This window comes from Colobus angolensis, unplaced genomic scaffold (genome assembly GCF_000951035.1).
Source record: "Colobus angolensis palliatus isolate OR3802 unplaced genomic scaffold, Cang.pa_1.0 Scaffold304, whole genome shotgun sequence".
In the NCBI taxonomy this organism is placed as follows: domain Eukaryota; kingdom Metazoa; phylum Chordata; class Mammalia; order Primates; family Cercopithecidae; genus Colobus; species Colobus angolensis.
This window is the reverse complement of record NW_012116311.1, coordinates 1,298,560-1,311,060: the sequence shown is the minus strand read 5'-3', so window position 1 is coordinate 1,311,060 and position 12,501 is coordinate 1,298,560. Positions and strand designations below refer to the sequence as shown.

The window sequence follows — 12,501 nt, the reverse complement described above, 5'->3', positions numbered from 1 at the left end:
TACTACCAAGCTAGTACTACAAGTATTGCTAAGGAAAAAAAAAAAGTTCTAAACCTCAAAACAAATCTTTGAAATACACAAAATAAAATCTTAGAAGCGTACATATCACAGGATCTATGAAACAATAACACAATGAAAAAACCAAGATATTCAGGTGACAAATAGCATGGTGAATAGAATAGTACCTCAAATCTCAACAATAACATTGAATGTAAATTGCCTAAATGCTCCACTTAAAAGATACAGAATGGCTCTTTCCCTAAGTGGCCTGAGGTAATCTGTGAAAATGGTTCCCTATATACTTGACCCAGAGAACCCCACAAAATCATGCAAATCAAGAGGTTCTAATCTTCGTATTCACCTTAAGAATACTTGTGAAATTGCCCAGGCCATCAAGGTAATATGAAAAGCCACAAAATATCTGAAAGATGTCACTTTACAGAAACAGTGTGTACCATTCCGATGTTACAATGGTGGAGTTGGCAGGTATGCCCAAGCCAAGCAGTGGGGCTAGACACAAGGTTGGTGGCCCAAAAGAGTGCTGAATTTTTGCTGCACATGCTTAAAAATGCAGAGAGTAATGGTGAACTTAAAGGTTTAGATGTAGACTCTCTGGTAATTGAGCACATCTATTGGGGAACCTGCGCCCGATAATTCAACATTATTTCACATAGGTTCTTTTCTGTTTCCCTAAGTGTTGGCTGGTCTGAGAAATAAAGAGAAAGAGTACAAAAGAGAGAAATTTTAAAGCTGAGTATCTGGGGGAGACATCACATGTTGGCAGGTTCCATCATGCCCCCCAAGCCGCAAAACCAGCAAGTTTCTATTAGTGATTTTCAAAGGGAAGGGAGTGTACGAATAGGGTGTGGGTCACAGAGATCACATGCTTCACAAGGTAATAAAATATTACAAGGCAAAGGAGGCAGGGAAAGATCACAGGACTGGGGAGAAATTAAAATTGCTAATGAAGTTTTGGGCATGCACTGTCACTGATAACATCTTATCAGGAGACAGGGTTTGAGAGTAGACAACCGGTCTGACCAAAATTTATTAGGCGGGAATTTCCTCATCCTAATAAGCCTGGGAGTGCTATAGGAGACTGGGCCTTATTTCATCCCTTATCTATAACCGTAAAAGACAGACATTCCCAGAGTGGCCATTTTAGAGATCTACCCCTAGGAATGCATTCTCTTTCTCAGGGCTGCTCCTTGCTGAGAAAAAGAATTCAGTGATAGTCCTATTTGATTTTGAAAGAAGAGAAATATGGCTCTGTTCTGCCCAACTCTCAAGCAGCCAGAACTAATGGTTATCTCCCTTGTTCCCTAAACATCGCTGTTATCCTGTTCTTTTTGCAAAGTGCCCAGATTTTATATTGTTTAAACAATTTGTGCAGTTAACACAATCATCACAGGGTCCTGAGGCAACATACATCCTCAGCTTACGAAGATGATGGGATTAGAGATTAAAGTAAAGACAGGCATAGGAAATCACAAAAATATTGATTGGGGAAATGATAAATGTCCAGGAAATCTTTACAATTTATGTTCAGAGATTGCAGTAAAGACAGGCATAAGAAATTATAAAGTATTAATTTGGGAACTAATAAATGTCCATGAAATCTTCACAATTTATGTTCTTCTGCCGTGGCTTCAGCCGGTCCCTCTATTTGGTGTCCCTGACTTCCCGCAACACATATCCAAGTGAATAAAGCATCTAAGATGTGCTGCTGGATATATGGAGCTCATAGTCAGATTAACCCATACATGAGGTCTCCCTGACACATTGAGATGATCCTTATTGAAAAGGAACAGATTGTTCCTAAACCAGAAGAGGAGGTTGCCCAGAAGAAAAAGATATTCCAGAAGAAACTGATGAAACAAAAACTTATGGCATGGGAGTAAATTCAGCATTAAACTAAATGCAATTGAAAGGAAAAAGAAAAGACACAGAATGGCAGAATGGATGAGAATTCAGCAAACAAGTATCTGCTGTTTCCAAGAGACTCACCTGACACATAAGGATTCACATAAACTTAAGGTAAAGGGGTAGAAAAATATATTCAATGCAAATGGACACCAAAAGCAAGCAGGAGTAGCTATTCTTGTATCAGAAAAAACAAACTTTAAAGCAGCAGCAGTTAAAAAAGACAAAGAGGCACATTATATAATGATAAAAGGCCTAGTCCAACAGGAAAGTATCACAATCCCAAATATATATGCACCTAATACTGAAGCTCCCAGATTTATAAAAACAATTATTATTAGACCTAAGAGACAAGATAGACAGCAATGCAATAATATTGCGGGACTTTTCTCCACTGACATAACATTAAATGTCTACATCAAAAAGTCTGAAAGAGCACAAAGAGACAATCTAAGCTCATACCTCAGGGAACTAGAGAAACAAGAACAAACCAAACCCAGCAAAAGTAAAGAAATAACAAAGAGCCTGGAAGAACTAAATGAAATTTAAACAACAACAACAAAAAGACAATACAAAAGGCAAATAAAACAAAACCTGGTTCTTTGAAAAGATAAACAAAACTGATAGACCATTAGCAAGGTTAACCAAGAAGAGAGAAGATCCAAACAACTCAATTAGAAATGAAACAGGAGATATGTCAACCAAAACCACAGAAGTACAAAAGATCATTAAAGGTACTATGAACAACTTTATATGTACAAACTAGAACACCTAGAGGAGATGGATAAATTCATGGAAACATATAACCCTTCTAGATTAGACCAGAAATAAAGAGAGACTCAACAGACAAATAACAAGCAGTAAGATTGAAATGGTAATTTGAGTTACCAAACAAAAAAATTCCAGGACCAGATGGATTCACAGATGAATTTTATCAGACATTCAAAGAAGAATTGGTACCAATCCTATTGACACTATTCCACAAATAGAGAAAGAAGGAATCCTCCCTAAATCATTCTATGAAGCCAATATCACCCTAATGCCAAAAACAGGAAAGAACATAATGAGAAAAGAAAAATATAGACCAAGATCCCTGATGAACATAGATACAAAAACCCTCAACAAAATAATAGCTAACTGAATCCAACATCAAATCAAAAAGATAATCCACTATGATCAAGTTTGTTTCATACCGGTGATGCAGGGATTGTTTAACATACTCAAGTCAATAAATGTGACACACCACATAAACAGAATCAAAAACAAAAATCGCATGATCATCTCAATAGAGATAGAAAAAGGATTTGAAAAAATCCAGCATCTCTTTATGATTAAAACCCTCAGCAAAATCGGCATAGAAGGGATACACATCGAGGTAACAAAAGCCATCTATGATAAATCCACACCCAACATTATACAGAAAAGAGAGAAGTTGAAAGCATTCCCCCTGACAACTAGAACAGGATAAGGATGCCCATTTTCACCACTTCTATTCAACATAGTACTGAAAGTCCTAGCCAGAGCAATCATATAAGAACAAGAAATAAAGGGCATCCAAATTGGTAAAGACAAGGTCAAACTGTTGCTGTTTGCTGCTGATATGATCACATAAAGAGTCATCCAGAAAGCTCCTAGAAGTGGCAAATAAATTCAGCACTTTCAGAATACAAAATTAATGTACACAAACCAATAGCTCTGCTATACACCAACAGTGACCAAGCTGAGAATCAAATAAAGAACTCAACACCTTTTACAACAGCTAAAAATTACTTATGAATATACCTAAAGAAGGACCTCTACAAAAAAAAAAAAAAAAACTACAAAACACTGCTTTAAAAAATCATAGACAACACAAACAAATGGAAACACATCCCATACTTATGAATGGGTAGAATCAGTATGGTGAAAATGACCATACTGCCAAAAGAAATCTACAAATTCAATACAATTCCCACCAAAATACCATCATCAGTCTTCACACATCTAGGAAAAACAATCCAAAATTCATATGGAACCAAAAAGAGAGCCCACATAGCCAAAGCAAGACTAAGTGAAAAGAACAAATCTGGAGGCATCACATTACGTGACTTCCAACTATACTATAAGGTCATAGTCACCAAAACAGCATGGTACTTGTATAAAAATAGGTATATAGACCAATGGAACAGAATAAAGAATTAGAAATCAACCCAAATACTTACAGTTAACTTACATTCAACAAAGCAAACAAAAACATAAAGGGTGAAAGGATACACTATATAACAAGTGGTGCTGGGATAACTGACAAGTCACATGTAGAAGAATGAAATTGGATCCTCATTCAAAAAACCCTTCTAGACTTTGAGGCAAAGACTTCATGATCAAAAACCCAAAAGCACATGTAACAAAAACAAAGATAAATAGATAGGACTTGATTAAACTAAAATGCTTCTGCACAGCAAAAGGAACAATCAACACAGTAAACAAACCACCCACAGAGTGGGAGAAAATCTTCACAATCTATGTCTGACAAAAGATTAATATCCTAACTCTACAAGGAACTCAAACAAATTAGCAAGAAAAAAAAAACAAACAATTCCATCAAAAAGTGGGCTATGGACATGAATAGACAGTTCTCAAAAAAAAAGATATACACATGGTCAACAAACATATGAAAAAATGCTCAACCTCACTAATGATCAGGTAAATGCATGTCAAAATGACAATGTGATACCACGTTACTCCTGAAAGAATGACCATAATCAAAAAATCAAAAAATAATAGACGTTGGCATGGATGTGGTGAAAAGGGAACATTTTTACATTGTTGGTGGGAATGCAAACTAGTACAACCACTATGGAAAATAGTGTGGGGATTCCTTAAAGAACTAAAAGTAGATCTACCATTTAATCCAGCAATCCCACTCCTGGGTATCTACCCAGGGGTAGAGAAGTCATTATATGAAAAAAGATACTTGAGCATGCATGTTTATAGAAGCACAATTGGCAATTGCAAAAATATGGAACCAGCCCAAATCCCCATCAATCAATGAGTGGATAAAGAAAATGTGATACACACACACACACATACACACACACACATACACACGCACATATATATACACACAATATACACACACACACCATGGAATACTACTCAGCCATAAAAAGGAACGAAATAATGAATTCACAGCAACCCAGATTGAATTGGAGACCATTATTCTAAGTGAAGTAATTCAGGAATGGAAAACCAAACATTGTATGTTCTCACTCATAAATGGGAGCTAAGCTATGAGGATGCAAAGGAATAAGAATGATACAATGGACTTTGAGGACTCAGGGGAAAGGAGGGCAGAGGTGATGGATAAAAGACTACACATTGGATACGGCGTATGGTGCTCTGGTGATGGGTGCACCAAAATCTCATAAGTCACCAATAGAGAACTTATTCATGTAACAAAACACCACTTGTTCCCCAAAACCCTATTGAAACAAACACAAAATAAGCGAAAAATAGCATGCAGCATCTACCAATGTCTAAAGGCCCTTAGATAGTTTATTTTCAGAAGTCTTCTGAATAGATGGATGCCCTCTCTGGCCCTCATTAATATTCCAAAGAGAAATACAGTTTAAGCATCATTTTCTCCTCCACATAGAGATCTGGTGTTTTTCCTCTTCTAATCTCTTTTTTTAACTGGACTATGTACTATGTTATATTGTCTTCTAATTATTCATAGACCTATATTATTATTACCTCAAAAAGATTCATTTTCTGAAGGCAGGAATTATTCATTTACTTCTATTTTATGACCCACAGTGCTGTGTGCATCAAAAATTCAATGTCTTAATTGACTGATACACTATTTTATTGCCTTTGGTATTGCATAAGAAATGTCACAGAACTGTTAATGATGTTTAAAATAATAGTAAGAGAGTAACTCAAAATTAGAGGATTACCATATCATAAATAAAATATATCTTAGAACAGCCTAGAAGCAAGCCTTATTTAAAATATTATTTTAAAATTTCACAAATAACTAGAACTTTAATGTCCACCAGAATGCAGGTTTGAATGGAAAGGTTGATACTGGGTTCTAAGTTGGTTTTCCATTCCTTGGTCATAAAAGCTAACTGTACCACTCCTGAAAGCCACAGGTTATTTTGGCATTTCTTTGGATTTATAATACAAGCAGCACATTATTTCCAGTGCCTGGGCTGCCTGAAATAAGAAGTTCTACCTTGGCGTTGCAGGCAGTTAATGACTAGATGAACCCCAGTCAGGCAAGAAGGCAGTTTTAGTCTTTCCACATGCCAAACCTAAAGCAAAGGTGGCTAGAAATGGACCTAGAGAGTCGCACAAAAACACGAACTAACTTGAACCTCACTTAAATATAAACTAAACATCATCATGAGGTTTGAAATAATCTAAACCCCCATATTTCTTTAGTAGTTCTGTTTTTCTTTTTCGTTATTGCTGTTGTTTTTAATGCCCTTCAAACTCTTCTGGGTTATAGTCTAAACTGGAAGTGCCAGAATAACAACACAAATACTGCTATTATTTTCATGGCCTACCCAGAGTGGGAAACACTGGAAATATCAAGACACCATAATTAAAGTTCATCAAATTACAATTTCTGTAACAAAGAATACAAATAATAAGACAGTAGCCAGTGTGACTTTGACAGCGACTAAGTCTGATGCCCACTGATGGAATTTTTTTTCCTTTTATTTTCTTTTTTTTTTTTCCGAGATGGGGTCTCACTCTGTCACCCAAGCTGGAGTGCAGTGGCGCAGTCTTGGCTCACTGCAACCTCTGCCTTTGGGTTCAATTTTTTTTCCTTTTATTTTCTTTTTTTTTTTTCCGAGATGGGGTCTCACTCTGTCACCCAAGCTGGAGTGCAGTGGCGCAATCTTGGCTCACTGCAACCTCTGCCTTTGGGTTCAAGGGATTCTCCTGCCTCATCCTCCCAAGTAGCTGGGACTGCAGGCATGAGCTGCCACGCCTGGCTAATTTTTGTAATTTTAGTAAAGACAAGGTTTTGCCATATTGGCCCAGGCTAGTCTCAAACTCCTTATCTCAAGTGATCTGCTCACCTCGACCTCCCAAAATGCTGGGATTACAGGTGTGAGCCACCATGACCAGGGCTGGATTTTTTTTTTTTTAAGTTCATGTATATAGAAATCTGGAAACAGAAAAGAAATGAAACTGCTTATTTGGGAATAACTGAAAAGCAAAGTTGTGAGCATATGTAGATGAAATCTAAATCTTGGTATCCAATTTAACTATTAATATCATCACGGTTCCTGTTAAAATTTTTAGTGTTAGGTAGAAGTGGGTGGTTAAACTTTATTTTTATTTCCTGCCTCTGTCCAATGTCTCGAAGCTGTATTATAAGAATAATTTTAAAAAGAAATAAGGATATGGGAAATCTACAACCAGAACAACTGATCTCTGAATGATCTAGGCTGACTCTTACAAATTATAACTGGAGGCTGATACTCAATTTAGTCAATAAACCAGCAGTGTATATCGAGCAACTACCATGTGATCAGCTTTGTACAGACTGTGAACCAAATGACTGAGATTTTTGGTTAACTGAACCCAGAAGAACAGCTTTAGTGGAAAAATTGTGGATTTTATTTTAGATGTGGTATGTGTTGAGATGTATTCAGCAGGCAGTTGAATATTCAGAGCCTGGGAAAAACTGGGATCAAGACAGGGAGGTGTTAATTGAATTTATAAAGGTGAATTAAATGTACAAAGAGAAGATGATGACAGAACTACACATGATACTTATCAGATGGACTGGATGACACAGAAACCAGTGAGAGTCCAGGGCCAGCAACATGGGTGTGTGGCCTGTGCAATCTCACATAGCGTCACTCTCAGAAGGGCTCCAAGCTCAGGGTAATGCTATTGCCACCATCTTATAATTTTTTTTTAAATGTATCTTTGAACTATGTTTTGTAAGGAAAGTTGGATGGGGCAATGGAGCACACGCATGAGGAGAAGCACTATGTGCAATGTGCATGCCCACCGTTCCTGGCCTTCCCACTCACATATCATGTCTCATGAGCACGGAATTCCAGCGGACTCACAATGCATGGGAGTTCAGCAAGACTCAGTATGAGTACCAGGTGCATATTTCATCTTAGAGTAAGCATGTGCAGGGGAAGGCTGATAAGTCTTGAGAGGTCATGCTTTCTGTTCAAACCAGAACTTGTTGGTGTGAAAGAAATCGATGATGTTCTAAGAAACCCCATCACATATTTTCTTACTTGTGTTAATTTCTTACTTGTGTCAATTAGTCAAGCACTTACACTGAAAATGATGACATACAAGTAAACTGACCACAGACAGTGTTGATAGAATATGTGCATATCAGTAAGTGAAATAAAAAAAAATAGCAGTTCGTTTTGTGCAGTGATTCTACTGTTCTGGTAAGAATGAAATACATACATATGTATGAGCTATAAAAATAATACCTGTATAATTTTGGTGATTACACATAGCTAAATGCTTTTAAAATTGGCATTTAAAATTGGTATTGTACAATATGAAGAAAAATGGTAAAATTTATTCTAATAATTAAAAATTTTATTTTTTCTTTACTTAGAATGATTAAACAGCAAATAAAATGATTCCATGACAAGTCAAGAGAGAAACTGCAAAAGAAACAGAATTATATTGAGTAACTTTAACAATAATTTTTCTTGTATTTCGAACAAGGGAACTCAAATTTTAATCTTGCTTTGGGCCCCACAAATTATGGAGCTGAGCCTGAGAGGGTCAATAAATGGAAGGGGAACCAAGATAATCTGTATCACGAAAGTCACAGGATAAGTGTTTAAGGGAGAGTATTTTTGGTTATTTGTTTAAATGCAGTCCTGTTGCTGGGCTGAGGGTTAGCAGCAAGACTTTTCATGGCTGCCTTCCCAGCTGGCATAGGGCCAGGGCTCCAGGAACATGGCTCACCTCCTAATTCTGCCAAATGTCTGTTGAGAATAGACACTGAGCATGAAGGTTAAGTGGTTTCTGATAACCTTTGAGAGAGTAATATGGGGAAAGTAGCTAGACTGTAGGCTAGATTCCAAAGGAGTGAGGAGTGAAAAAAGAATATTATTGCAGCAAGAATAAATTAACATTCTCAGAAAGTGTGTTGGAAGTCTAAATGGATGAATGGATGGATGGAGGAACTGGCTTGTGTACCTTGTTTTCTACTCTCTGTACCTTGTTTTCTACTCTCTGTACACTATGAAATGAAGAAATGGGAGATTTTTATGGCATAGCAAAAGTGAGAACAACACTGAAAATATTATGTAAAACATTTTATGCATAACACATTATCATTTGTAGGGTCAACAGCACACATGGGTTATAAGTTTAAATCAGATTAATCCTTTTCTCTTTTTGGATTTTTTTCTCTCACCATTAAAGAGAAATGTTACTGACTGTGTCTATGAGTATGTGCTAGGGTTGTACTAGACAATAAGCCATATTTGGTGCTTTTTTTTTTTCCAGTTATAGTTATGGCATACAGTATACTAAACATTCAAACTCTTTCCCCAAGATCAAATTGTGTGCCATGATAGGCATCTGGCTGATGTTGCTGAGAGAATTCAATCTGCATCTTTGAAAGATATTCCTGTTAATATGAAGCCAACTGGCCCACATGGAACTCAGCTCTACAACTTCTGCTTCATTAGCAGCTAATGAGTAGAGTTCAGTGCCAAACAACAGGAAAATTCTTGCTTTTATTATTCCAGGTTCAAGGTTATGGCACTGGTCTAAAGCGTAAAATTGGCCTGCAGAAAATTGAAACACATTCCACACTAATAAAAACACAAACTGCATATACTGTAAGACATCTTTGAGTGATTATACCTGAAAGACTAATACCAGTTGTACTGAGATCATTAGCTTTTCAAATATATCCAAACGTGTTATATTATAGCCTCCTACTCAGAACTAATTCCTGGACCCAACTGTTGTGGGAAGTCAAGGACCCCAAACGGAGGGACCGGCTGGAGCCATGGCAGAGGAACATAAATTGTGAAGATTTAATGGACATTTATCAGTTCACAAATAATACTTTTATAATTTCTTATGCCTCTCTTTAATCTCTTAATCCTGTTATCTTCATAAGCTGAGGATGTACATCACCTCAGGACCACTGTGATAATTGTGTTAACTGTACAAATTGATTGTAAAACATATTTGAACAATATGAAATCAGTGCATCTTGAAAAAGAACAGAGTAACAGCAATGTTTAGGGAACAAGGGAAGCAACCATAAGGTCTGAGTGCCTGCGGGGTCAGGCAAAAACAGCCATATTTTTCTTCTTGCAGAGAGCCTAGAAATGGACATGCAAGTAGAAGAGATATCACTAAATTCTTTTCCTAGCAAGGAATAATAATACTAATACCCTGGGAAAGGAATGCATTCCTGGGGGAAGGTCTATAAATGGCCACTCTGGGAATGTCTGTCTCATGCAGTTGAGATAAGGCCTGAGATACGCCCTGGTCTCCTGCAGTACCCTCAGGCTTATTAGGGCGGGGAAAAACTGCACCCTGCTAAGTTTGTGGTCAGGCCGGTTGTCTGCTCTCGAACCCTGTTTTCTGTTGTTTAAGATGTTTATCAAGACAATATGTGCACCGCTGAACATAGACCCTTATCAGTTGTTCTGCTCTTGCCCTTTGCCTTGTGATCTTTGTTGGACCCTTATCAGTAGTTCTGCTGTTTCCCTTTGTCCTGTTCCCTCAGAAATATGTGATCTTTGTTAGACCCTTATTAGTAGTTCTGCTTTTTGCCTTTTGAAGCATGTGATCTTTGTACCTACTCCCTGTTTTTATACCCTCTCCTCTGTTGAAACCCTTAATAAAAACGTACTGGTTTTGAGACTCAGGCGGGCATCACGGTCCTACCGATACGTGATGTCACCCCCAGTAGCCCAGCTGTAAAATTCTTCTCTTTATACTTTCTCTCTTTATTTCCCAGCCAGCCGACACTTATGGAAAACAGAAAGAATCTATGTTGAAATACTGGAGGCGGGTTCCCCCAATACCCAACTTTGCTTTCAGCAGGTTCACTAATTGTACAGGGAAAGCCAAAGTAGGAGCAAATCTGTGTTTCTATGAATTGCCAACATTTGTTACTGTTATCATGAGTCTGTTTTTACAGTCTGAACAAGTTTTGATTTTAATCTCAACTGAAAGCCACAGAGTTTAAGGCTCCTGATAGATGAGTAGTTTTACTCTTTGGTGTCAGTATCTACAATGAAGAGGCTTGAAGAAAAAAGTGAGAGTCTACTTATCTCTAAAATAGTCTAATGAATATGTTTTATTTACAGAGTAATACTTGTCTCAAAATCACTTTGAAACATCAGAAAGTAGGGCGGTCCTCTCACCAGTACTTTATTGCTCATGACCTCCCTGCCTACATCAAGACACAAATAGACCTGGATCTCCTCCCCCTCCCTCCCAGCCAAATGCCCTCTTCAGAGTCAACAGCAATGCCTGATTGAATGATTTTTGCCTCCCTGCAGGCCTCTTGGCTGCCAGTAACTCACTTCAGAGTCTTGGTCATTTGTGGTGTGTCTTGAGGATGCTTGCTAGCTGTTCTCTTCCTCAGTTGGTTCTATTCATTTCTGGTTTGGGGTAATTGCATGTTTGAGTTCACAGTAAAAATATAAACATGTAAGTGATACACACTGTAAATCTTATGGCACATGATTCATACACACATGAATTTAAAAAGAAAAAAACAGAGGCAGGATATCATTGTAGGAGTATTGTTAGTTATTTCAAACTTTATAAAGAAGAAAGTGTTGTGTGTTTGTTGGAAGTAATTGTTAGCAACTTTTACCCCACTGCTTGCATACCTGCAAATCCATGGAGTAAATAACAGTGATTTGGTTCTCCTCAGAAGCAGCCCAGGGCTCACTGCAATGCCGTTAAGACTATAAGCAAGCATGGTGTTATACAAATGTGAGTCATCTACAAGCCACCTACATAATTTTTGCCATATTAACATATTCTTTGTACTCATAATCTCAACATTTTTATGGAGACCTCCTCAGACTTTTAGTGAGTTAAGTCTATTTTAAAAGAAAGCTGTAAAACACTGCTGTACTCCTTGTGTTTCACTAGATTACATATTCTGGGGAGCACTGAACCTACATTCACAGCCCTGTGCTATGCTCATAATAATAAAGCATGTATGACAGTGTTCATAGATTGAGATCATCTTTTCTAACTTCAGTGAGCTTAGTACATGAATAATTTTCTATACAAAAGCATAGAAAATTCAAAACATTAATTTTTGTGTGTGATACAAAAGAAATGAGAAAAAAATTGCACCCAAAGACTCATAGGATTTCAGACTTTGACATTCTGATCATCTTTTATTTGAAAAGACAAGAAAATAATATTTTCTAAAGATAAGCTCTTGAAAAAACCGTTTCTTGTAACCAAAAACATATTAACCCTTGGAATTGTATGGTAATCTCAGTCGTTTCAGAAATGCCAGTGTCAATATGCTCAATCAAATTCTCATCAATGAAAAGGATAGAGACGTTGAAAAGGTAGAACAGCAGCAGA

At 37.2% G+C, this 12,501-nt stretch overlaps 1 pseudogene; it reads left to right on the top strand.

Moving 5' to 3' along the window:
- Window positions 1-286: 286 nt before the first annotated feature.
- Window positions 287-1,901, top strand: LOC105517671 (annotated as a pseudogene).
- The last annotated feature ends 10,600 nt before the right edge of the window (window positions 1,902-12,501 follow it).